Source organism: Myotis davidii, unplaced genomic scaffold, assembly GCF_000327345.1.
Source record: "Myotis davidii unplaced genomic scaffold, ASM32734v1 scaffold710, whole genome shotgun sequence".
NCBI lineage: Eukaryota > Metazoa > Chordata > Mammalia > Chiroptera > Vespertilionidae > Myotis > Myotis davidii.
In genome coordinates, this window is record NW_006284328.1 from 2,090,692 (window position 1) to 2,101,223 (window position 10,532).

A 10,532-nucleotide genomic window follows, 5' to 3' on the forward strand; every position below is an offset into this window, starting at 1 on the left:
CTCCCTGCCAGCCCAATCACCCGCAACTGCCCTCCCCTGCTGGCCTGATTGCCCCCTACTGACCACCCCTGCTGGCCTGTTCACCCCCAACTGCCCTCTCCTGCTGGCCATCTTGTGGCAGCCATCTTGTGATGGCGTGACACCACCTAGGCTTTTCTTATATAGGATTTCCTTCCTCCTGCTTCTGTTTTCTAGGTTTTGGGGATGAGAAGTTGGATTATTTGACAGTTCTTTTGCAGGAAATCCAGAACCTGTAAGAACCAGCAGTGGGGGCCCCAACTATCTACAGGATGTGACAAGGGAGGGTTTGGCAGTATCTCAGCGAGGATACTGCCAAAGGATGTGGGATCACCTTCTTCAAAAGCTGTAATAACTCCCATTAAAACATGACAGAGTTATTACGCACACTTCCCTGAGCTCCTTTCTAATTCCTCTCTAAAGTTAGAGTAAAATAATCTCAAGTCACAACCCCTCAAGTTCAAAGAGAATAAGAGTCAAAGGTAGAAGAAATATGTTTTGAAAGATTTAGAAACTGAAATGGTGGTGTGCAAATGATAACTGACATAGCAGACCAGGAAAAGTGAACCTTCAACAAGCGAGTGAGAAGCCAATTAGTACTCCAGAGCTTTGCGAAGGTTTTGGAATCGAAGGCACCAGGGACCTCTGAAATGGGAGTTTGTGGGGTGAGGCTGAAATAGGAGGATCGGTTGAAATCTTTTTCTTTTTTGGTATGACATAAATATACAGGGTGTCCCCCGAAATGTATATACACTTTAACAGCTGATAGCTTAATTTTGAAAAATGAAATGTATTTTAATAAACACTGCTTTTATAATTATTCAGAGTGCGTATATCCATTTTGGGGGACGCCCTATATATACTTTCTAAATTAGTTTTAATGTCACACAAGCAGCTTTTAAGTCTAAGGTGAGGAAAAAAAGAAAAAACAGAGGTAGCTAAGAAAAGCCCTCAGTGGGCCTCCCGTCTCCCCAAGTGTGTGGCGGGCCCACTGAGCCCTGACCAGGCTTAGTAGCATTGATAAGGGACCAAGTTCCTCAGGAAAAGCCAGGGGCATACCTGCCCCTTGGGAACCCGGTTTCCCAGGGCAGCATAGGCGTCTCCCTCAGCCCAGGCCATTGTCCAGTGAAAATCCCCTCAATCCCTGTTCATTAAACTCTGACCAGAGGGGGGCGCTCTCCCCAACAGACCCAGAACCAGCTTGCCCTGCGGCAGGTGGGGTTCAGTCAGCACGCTCATCTCCCAGGGTGATGAGGGGGTGGGAGAAGCAGGCGAACAGAGAAGAGAGTTGGGAAAAGTTTATTCTTAGAAAGCAGGAATTCAAAACAAGTGGAGGAAAGGATTGCAATATTTTCATTGTAGACTTAGTGGCACTGTTGAATTTTTTAAAATGTACCTATGCATTGGTATGATTTTTTTAAAAGAGAATCAATAGTTTTTAAAATAAGGTGGATGGTGGTGCAGGAGCTTCCTCCATGCATCCAGCCTTTCCATGCATCCGCAGCTCTGCCTGTACTGGAGCCTCATCTGTTTTTCTCCTCCCTGATTGATGTCGTCCCCTAACCACCAGCTCCGGCCCACTCTGGCGTCTCCATCTGCTTCTCTCACAGTCAGTCATCCAGGTCCATTCCCTGTCTCTCTTGACCCTCCCTCCTGCTTTAGAATCCTGGACCTGAGCCTGGGCCAGCTTGACTCTGGACCTGTCAGCCTCAGCCAATTGCTCTGCTCCAGTCTGGCTCTCTCGGCTGCTCCACCAGCCCTGTAGGTACTGTGCTGTATGTGCATCGGCAGGAGCCGCTGCCCTGCCTCTCCCTGGGCCGAGAGTGAACTGCACTAGGCACAGTTGTCCAGGGGAGGGCTGGCAAGATGGGCCCAATGTCCTGTCCTGAAATCCAGACACTGCATCTGCTAACAAAGCCACAGACCACACGGGCTCATCAGCCACCAGCTCATTTCTCTCCCTCATCCTGAGTCCACTACACTCATGGGCACCTCTCAAGCTGTGATCAATGATATAAGCCCCTATTTGTGGACTTACATAATTGATCTTTTTAGTCTACATGCAGCAGATTTACTTATGTAACATTTTATCTTGTTTTTTTAGAAAAATCTTGTTGTTTTAACTCCTCTGTGGAATAAAGGGCAAGGAATACTACAAGTGACATACCATGTAGATTCAAAGTGGGAATTCTCAGGCATATGGCTGGCAGGATCAGCACAGTTCTCCCAGACCCTTGCCCCACCCGCATGGAGAGGCGTGTTTGGGCCGACCGTGGCTTGGAGTGCTCTGCGTGTGAGTATGTGACCCAAAAGAGGAAATCCAGTGCCTCATTGCCTTGCATATTGATGATGAAGGTGGACAGGAATAGATCCTGAGCTTTGCAACCTGGGTTACCACCTTCTTGACGTGAGAAATATCCTATTTCCCAATGCAAGTTACGTGAGGAGTTTGCGTATCAGCAGTGGTTCCCACCTGAGTTCTTGAAGCCTTCCGTTAGAGCCAGCATTCTGTTGGTGCACACGGAGAACTTCCAAAGACAGCCAGCACACATTCTGGCTTGTCTCCTCATCTAGTCTCTACATACAGTGGGGCCTTGACTTACGAGTTTAATTCGTTCCGTGACGGAGCTCGTAACTCAAATTACTCGTATGTCAAATCATTAAAGTGAACGAGTGAGACGTGATGCTGGGCTGATGTTGTGGCATTCACTGTGATGTTTGCTGCTCCAATTAGCAGTGGGGTATCTGAAGCTGGCTCGTAACCCGAATTTTAGCTCGCAACTCAAAGCAAAAAATCGGCCGAGAGACAGCTCATATCTTGAAAAACTCATTAGTCGGGACACTCGTAAGTCAAGGCCCCACTGTATCTGATTTTTCTGATTTTTATATCCTCTTTGTCTCTAAGATTTTTGCCATTTAGTCTTTATCTGAGTCACTGGTTAAAATATTGAAAAGTCAAAGTCGATGGAAAAGGCCTGTGTTGACAATAATCAACACTCTTTTTGGCTATTAAACCAACAAAATCTCCATCTAACATACTATCACCCAACTTATTCCTCTAATTTAGCCACACAGGTAGTTATAGGAGCCTTTGTCCCATTCCTACAGGTATTGTCCGTGGCCAAGATGTGGCTGGTGGGGCTGGCCTCCGAGGCAGGGAACGAGGGAGGGGCTCAGGAAGCCACATCCAGCTGCACGGGGATTGAACAACTGCTCCAGGGGATGCAACAAAGGAGAGAAGAGAGCACAGCTGAGAGGAGAGCCCAGTTCAGGAGCCTATTAGGGTGTGTTCATTAAATCTTTCCCTCTAGGATTAGAGAGAACTCCCCGACCCCAGACAGCCTGAAAGCTTTGGCACCTAACAATGGCACCACTGAAGGTGGAGTGGGGACAGAGACTGGGAAAGAGGGTCCCACTCCATTCTCTCCGTCAACCCTTCTCCCATAGCACTTGGTCTCGCCACACGTAGGAAGGTAATCACAGCCATTGTGTGTCGCATTCATTTCTCTCGTGGGAATATCAATATGTTCAGGCCACGGGACAACGCTTAATCACACAACTGAATCCCGGACCAAGCCACACTATCACATCACTCACTTTCAGTCCAACGCAGGCGCCACTCCTGTGTGAGACCTTCCCCGTGTCCTCTGCAGCCGCAGCCATTGCACTTATCACAGTGGATCTGCAGGTATGTGTTTACGTGTCTCTCACATCTGCTATTGTCAGCGGCTTGATTGACGCAGGTGCTGTGCTATTCATCTTTGTACTCTCGGGGCCTGTCATGTGCCTGGCATACTCTACCCATTTGCACAACGAAAGCTGGCCCTGGGGGGTCCTAGATAGGGGTAGGGTGGCAATATTTCAACTTCCCCTCCCTCCTTCACCCAACCAAAGTCATTCAGCTCAGCGCTTGGCATATAGTAGGTGTCCAACAAGTAATTGTTGAAAAAAATGAAATAAAAATATTTGCATGCCTGTGAGGAAGGCCTAAGAACAACCCTTGCAGAGCTGTTCTCCGCCTGCACTGCTCATCTCTGCTCTCACTCAAGGCCAATGAAAGGCCCTGCCTGTGGCTGAGCACTACGCACTTCCCCTCAGGTCAACAGTCATCAACCTGGGGCAGAAAGCGCCCTTCATTTCAAGGGGTGAAGAGCTGCCTTTGCAGGGCCCCTCAGCAGCCTCTTGTGCGGAAGGCACCCTGTCCTCTTCACACTCACTAACAGTTCTGACACTGGGCACAGACGGATGGAGCACCTACTGTGTGCCAGGCCCTGGGGATAGGGCAGTGACACAGGTAAGTCCCTGTCTCCATGAAGCTGACGTCCTTTCCTAGGGAGGCAGACAATGTAAGCATGTACATAACATGTGGGCGGTGGTAGGAGAGATGGAGAAACTGAAGCAGACAGAGCACCGGGGCCGGGGATACTATTTTGGGTAGAGCAATCAGGAAAGAACTTGGTAGTGGGACCCTCTGCTCTGAGGCCTGAATTCAGGTTTCCTTCCTGGGCAAGTCCGCGTGCTCTGCCCACTCTGTTCCCCTCTGTCTCTCGCTGTCTTCTCCAGAGCGCCCTGCTCTGGTTGCTACCACCGCCTGCGATGCTACTGCTCCTTCACCTCTTCAAGCTTTCGTTTCAATGTCACCTTTCCATCCAGGCTTGCCCTGACCACCCTGTTGGAGAGTGCAGCTCCCTCCCCCTCCCCATCCCTTTCCGATGCTCTGTATTTTCCCATAACACTCACCACCTTCTAATACACTACATGATTTACTTGTTTGTTGTGCTTGTGGCCATTGCCCTTGTCCCCTTCCTAGAACGCAAGCTTAACTGTTGCAGGAATTCTCGTCACTTTAGTTCACTAATGTATCCCAAGTGCCAGGAATGATGCCTGGCACAGGGCAAGCACTTGGTACTTCAGACATCCACTCATTCACCCACACCTGAAATGCCTACCCTGTGCCAGGCACTCGCTTGAGTAGCAAGAGGACCCTTTATAACGGTGTGTGTTTGGTGTGTGTGGAAAGGGGACGGGAACACCACCCTCACTTCCCCGTGAGCTGTCTTGGTCTAACGCTGGTGGTAGGTGGTTGACTGGTTTGGGATTTCTCTCTAGGCCCTACTTCCCTGCCACCTGCTCCATCCTCTTCTCCTCCAAAAAGCTTAGGGCAAATGTTGTTTCTCAGATCAGGAACCTGAATAGGACCCAGAGAAGGTGGGCATGGCTGGTGATCAGGCACAGAACTGAAGTGGGCTGGGAGGGAGCCAGGGGCTAGGCGTGGGCAGCGAGGGTTGGGCCTGCTAGGGGGTTGGAGTTGAGGCAGAGAGGCACCGAACCTCCTGCTGAGGCCGAGGGAGGGAAATCCCTGTCCTCGTGGACTCCCTCAGGCATCTTATAATGAGCTTTGCAACGCCATCCAATTTTCAACTCCACCAGGCTCCTGGTGCTCTCAGCGGTGTGTGTGGGAGAATTAGCTGCCTGAATGCCTAATGGCAGACGTGGGGAGCAGAGAGCATGTCGTGTGTGTATGTGTGTGTGTGCACGCATGCGCACGCGCTTGTGCGATAATGGGGAAGAGGCAGTGCCTTCTCTCTTTAGTTGTATTGCAGAATTCCGTTATCAGAGCCTCCATCGTCTGCCAGTCCCAGCCACCCCTCCCTGCACTACCACGACCACCATCCCCATGTCTCTGCCCCGGGGACACCTCTCTGTCCTGCCAAGCAGGGCTTTCACAGGCCTCCTCCTCAGGCTTAGCCTGAACGATTGCCACGCACGGTGACCTTGCCTGCCGTGCCCCACTCCAAGCTGACCGTCACTCTCTCCAAGGCCCCAGTCACTTGACTGCCAACAAGAATTCCCTGGGGCCGGTCAGAGTTAAGTCCAGAGCAGCGTGTTTCTTCCTTGCTTCCTCCACTTCTGAGTTATGAAATTATCCATTGCACAAATCAATAATTCATCCGTTTATCCACATTTTGTCTAAATTAGAGCTCATCACCTCGGGCTAGATTTTAAAGTCCTGCTTCACCTGACTCCGCCACCCAGCAGCGTCCAGCCAGCTCGCTCCCATGCTGGGCTTCTTCCCACCACACATGCCCACACTGCTGTCCCCTGCCCCTGGGTCTGAGCCCAATCTGATCCCTTGCCCAAAGCCCATCCTTCTCTCCTCATTGTAACCCAGCTTGCTCTTCAAGGTTCCGAATCAAACCCAGACTTCACTGGCAGCTTCCCTGGGCTTCTGCAGCAAACAGAAGTATTTCACAAATTAGAAGCACGCAGCGTTGCATTTAATTACACTCCATTTGTTTCACATTTGCAAACTCTGTCTTCCCGTGGAGTTATTAAGCAACACAAGGCAGGACACAGTGGTGACAGATCTTTTGCAACACCAAACACACTAAATTTTCTACCCTTCTCTCCAGCTCTGTCTCCTTCTCTTAATCTAAACCTCCTTTCATCCCTCAACCCTCAATCCTCCTTTTCCCTCCAATCCGCACGGATTAGACAACCCTGGGTACATGACCAGACTTTGGATTTTAAAAGATAATGCCAGCTGCAAGCCCACCAAAGAGATTAGAAATGGGGCAGAGTGGCCCTAGCTGGTTTGTGTCAGTGGATAGAGCATGGGCCTGTGGACTGAAGGGTCCGGGTTCGATCCCTGTCAAGGGCACCTGCCTGGGTTGCGGGTTCAATCCCCAGAAGGGGGCGTGCAGGAGGCAGCCGATCAATGATTCTCTCTCATTATTGATGTTTCTATCTCTCTCCCTCTCCCTTCCTCTATGAAATCAATAAAAATATATTTTTAAAATAGAAATGGGGCAGAGTAGACACATGCCAATTGGAAGGGGCTACTGTAGCAGAGCAGCTGAGAGGTGGTGGGAGCTGGCTTAAGGGGGCGCTGGTAGGGATGGAGAGGAGTGGGTGGATTCGAGAGATAAGCAGAAGGTAAAACGATGATTTGTTTGTCCAGCACGATACAGCTTCCAAAACATTTTGACTCTACTAAGTCCTTTGAGACTGATGTCCTTCAACAACCCATGGCAGGTACTGAGTTGATACAGCTGTTCTCTCAATGGAGGTCCTGAACCTGAGGCTAGGAGGCGTGGAGTCCTTGCCCATTGGACGCAGCTGGTTAGGACAAACTTGGGACCCACATCCACCTCCTCAGGCGTCACATCCAGGGCTGGTGCCAGTCTCCCGTTGCGGCCTCACACTGGGGCTGCCTCACACTGGGGCTGCCTCACACTGGGGCTGCCTCACACTGGGGCTGCCCTGGGAGGGTCGGTGTTAAGCCGAAGAGCCTGACTGGGGCACCTGCCTGAGGCCATTTACACAGTTCCCATTGATTTGTTAGAACCTGTAATTAGTTTTGCTGCATTTTTTTTTCACGCCCCATTTGTCTTCTACTCCCCAGCAGACCAGCGACAGGAAAAGCAACTTGGGAGATCAGTGGGAGCAGGAGAGCCTGTCTCTGGGACCGGGGTAAAAGGTTAAGGAAGTCCAGATGCCAGTTGGTTGGCTGCTCCCCCATCTCCCTTTGGCCCTTTACGAAGGCTCTCTTCCTCCTGCAGGTGGGAGGTGGGGGCCCTTGAGCCAGATCTCTGTTACCACAAACCTGCCAGAAGGGGAAGACCCTCTCCAGTGTCCTTAACCCCGTCTCTGCCAAGTAACCATTCCCAGGGGCACTTCTCTCATGACAAGACTTGTTAGAAGAAGAAAGAATGAGGGAACTCTGTTAGGCAAAGAGCCAAGGTCCGAAAAAACCTCAGCGTATTGTTTGTAGATTCCAAAGAAAATAACCCAGAGGACTGGCTGTGAAAGACATGGATTTACATGCGCACAGGTGGCGGCCAATGGGGGTGGGGGCAGGGTGCGGGCGGGGTGCCATTGTTCTAGCCCACCCAAACTTTCCTAGTGCAGGGTTACCTGGAGTACAGACAACAAAGCAAACAGGGCCCGCAGGGCGGCTGTGTGAAATGAAATGTTTCCCTGCAGTTTACAATCCTGGCTCACATTCAGGAGCAGTTTCTCCCTGACCTGGGAGCTGGCCAGGCTCCAAGGTCTCACACTCAGCTTCCATATTCCCACAGGCTGGGAGGGGGCGTTGGTGCTTGGGAGGGGCCCCTGCTCCCCTTACCATGCACACTGCAAGGGTGGAGTGTCAATTTTTGAAATTAAATGACTCTGAAATGCCACCTACCTCGCTGGTGGAATGCTCCGCTATGCTTGGGGGAGCCCCTTCCCTCCCTCATGTGGTTTGAGTGTTCAGGACAGTCACTGAATTGAGGACACGTGGGGAAAGGCTTCTGCCCGTCATCCAAACCTGTAGGGTCCCTTCAAGGAGGTGAGGGCTGCTCAGAGGGTCTGGTCCTCCATACTGACTTGGCCCTAGTCCCCCAGACTCCAAAAGAGCATAGCTGGTGGGTGTGGAAGGCTCCACCCACAGGACCCGGGCCTCCCTCACCACCTCACTCCCCTCTGGGGTTCAAACCACTCCCCAGCCCCATCCGTCAGCCACCTCCCTCCCCTCCCGGTGGAGCCAACTCTATCTCAGCAAAGGCTTTGCTGAGATAGGACAAGCTTGGGACCCACAGTGTCCCTAAGAACCTGGGACCCTTCAGTCCCCAGGCCCATGCTCTATCCACTGAGCCAAACCAGCCAGGGCTGGTTTGACTTTTAAAATTAGAGTGGAGACGTAAGGAAGCTGTTCACTAGCCTCAGATGTAAGAAGAGCCTGAACCTTATGCTCAAAGTCTGGATGGCCTTCCTGCTGGAGCTGGGGGCAGCTGGAAATCTCTCCCCTTCTCCTGTGACATGCCTTAATTGTCTGCCTTAACCGCAGAGGAACAGGGTTACAAATCGCTTGTAATTACACAATGTCCTAAGCCTCTCCTCGTTGACTTCAATGCATAGGAAAACCCACTCCAGCTACAGAGTCAGGAAGGTGACCCACAAACCCTTGGGATTAGAGACCTTCAGTGTGAATCCAGCTGCGAGTCCCTCAACTCACCTGCGTATTAAAGAGCAGGCGCTGCTCCTCCTATGGCAGATGGTTTAGTAGAAAGTGCAGGGGAGTAGGAGCCAAGCCAGTTCCAACTCCGTCCATTCATATCAACTTGAACAAGTCATTGTTCTCTTTGAGGCTTAAGTTCCTCTTCCGGGAGGTCCCAAAACTGTTGCCTGCAGCTTGTTTTTACATGGCCTGCAAGTTGAGAGCAATTTTTGTATTTTTAAATGGTTAAAAAAATCAAAAGAAGAATCACATTTTCATGATTTGTGAAAACTATATGACACTCAAATTTCACTGTCCAGAGATAAAGTTTATTGAAACACAGTTGCTCTCAATTTTTTACCCATTGTCTTTGGCTGCCTTTAACCTGATATAGCAGAATCAGATCATTGCAATAGATCGCATAATGCCTGCAAAGCCTAAATATTTGCTCTCTAGTCTTCTACAGAAAAGTTTGCTGACCCGGGGTGAAATGGTCCATCCACTGACTTCACTGCTCCATCGACCTCACTGCGCAGGATTGCTGTGAGAAAAATTAATATGAGGTTTGGGCTCAGTGAACTGTAGGGTTCCATAAAGAGCAAAGTGTTACTACTGCCCTCGTCTTATTTCTCTCAATTCCATTCTAACAGAGGGAGGGGAATCTGGGAGGAATGTCTTATATGACAGATGGGGAAACAGGTTAACAAGGGAGCTAAATCAGGCATGCAGAAACCAACGCCCCGTTTAACCCATAGGGCTCCCACAGCAAGGACCTCAACTATGCACCTCTGCAAATTTTGCTATCTGTCTGAGAAGGGCTGAATGGGAAGGACCATGCCTTTTTCAGGAATTTTCATGAGACAGTTGTTAAGCATAGTCATTATTAAAAAGTGAATTACATAAAGCTACAATTAAATAAATTATAAGAGCAAAGTGATGAAGGAAATTCATCACTTCCTAATTATTTTACTATATTTTATTATTGCTGACACTCTTGAGACTACTTATGTCTTTTGTATCTGTGTGGTGAGAATACTATACCATATAACGGTATGCTATGAATCTCTTCCTGGCTTTGCACTCAATGACATCACATTTGATATCTTAAAATTAGCTGTGGTGGGAGTGTTTACACCATGGCAATTGGCAAACCCTGCAAATCAGGCATTCCCCTCACCTCAAAGCCCGTGGTGAAACATTTGCCTGCAGCATATGGAGACCAAAGCTTCTAGTTACTGGAGATTCACGGGGAGAGAGTAGGCAAGTGAGTGACAGAATGGACATCATGCTAGAGAAGAAGTGTCATGGCCACTTTTTTCCTGTCCAAGAAGCCTTTGAACCATAAGAGGAGTATTTGGGGACTAAGGCTTCAGTGCTTTGGGGGACCCTATTTGGGGGACACTAGAGCCTTCATGTCTGCAACCATTACTGTGATCTGTATTCTTTGGTTGTACCTCCAGAATAGTGAGGCCTGAAAGAGCCTGGTTGCATAAAGATGGGGACACTGAGGCTCAGAGAGGTGCATGGCTTG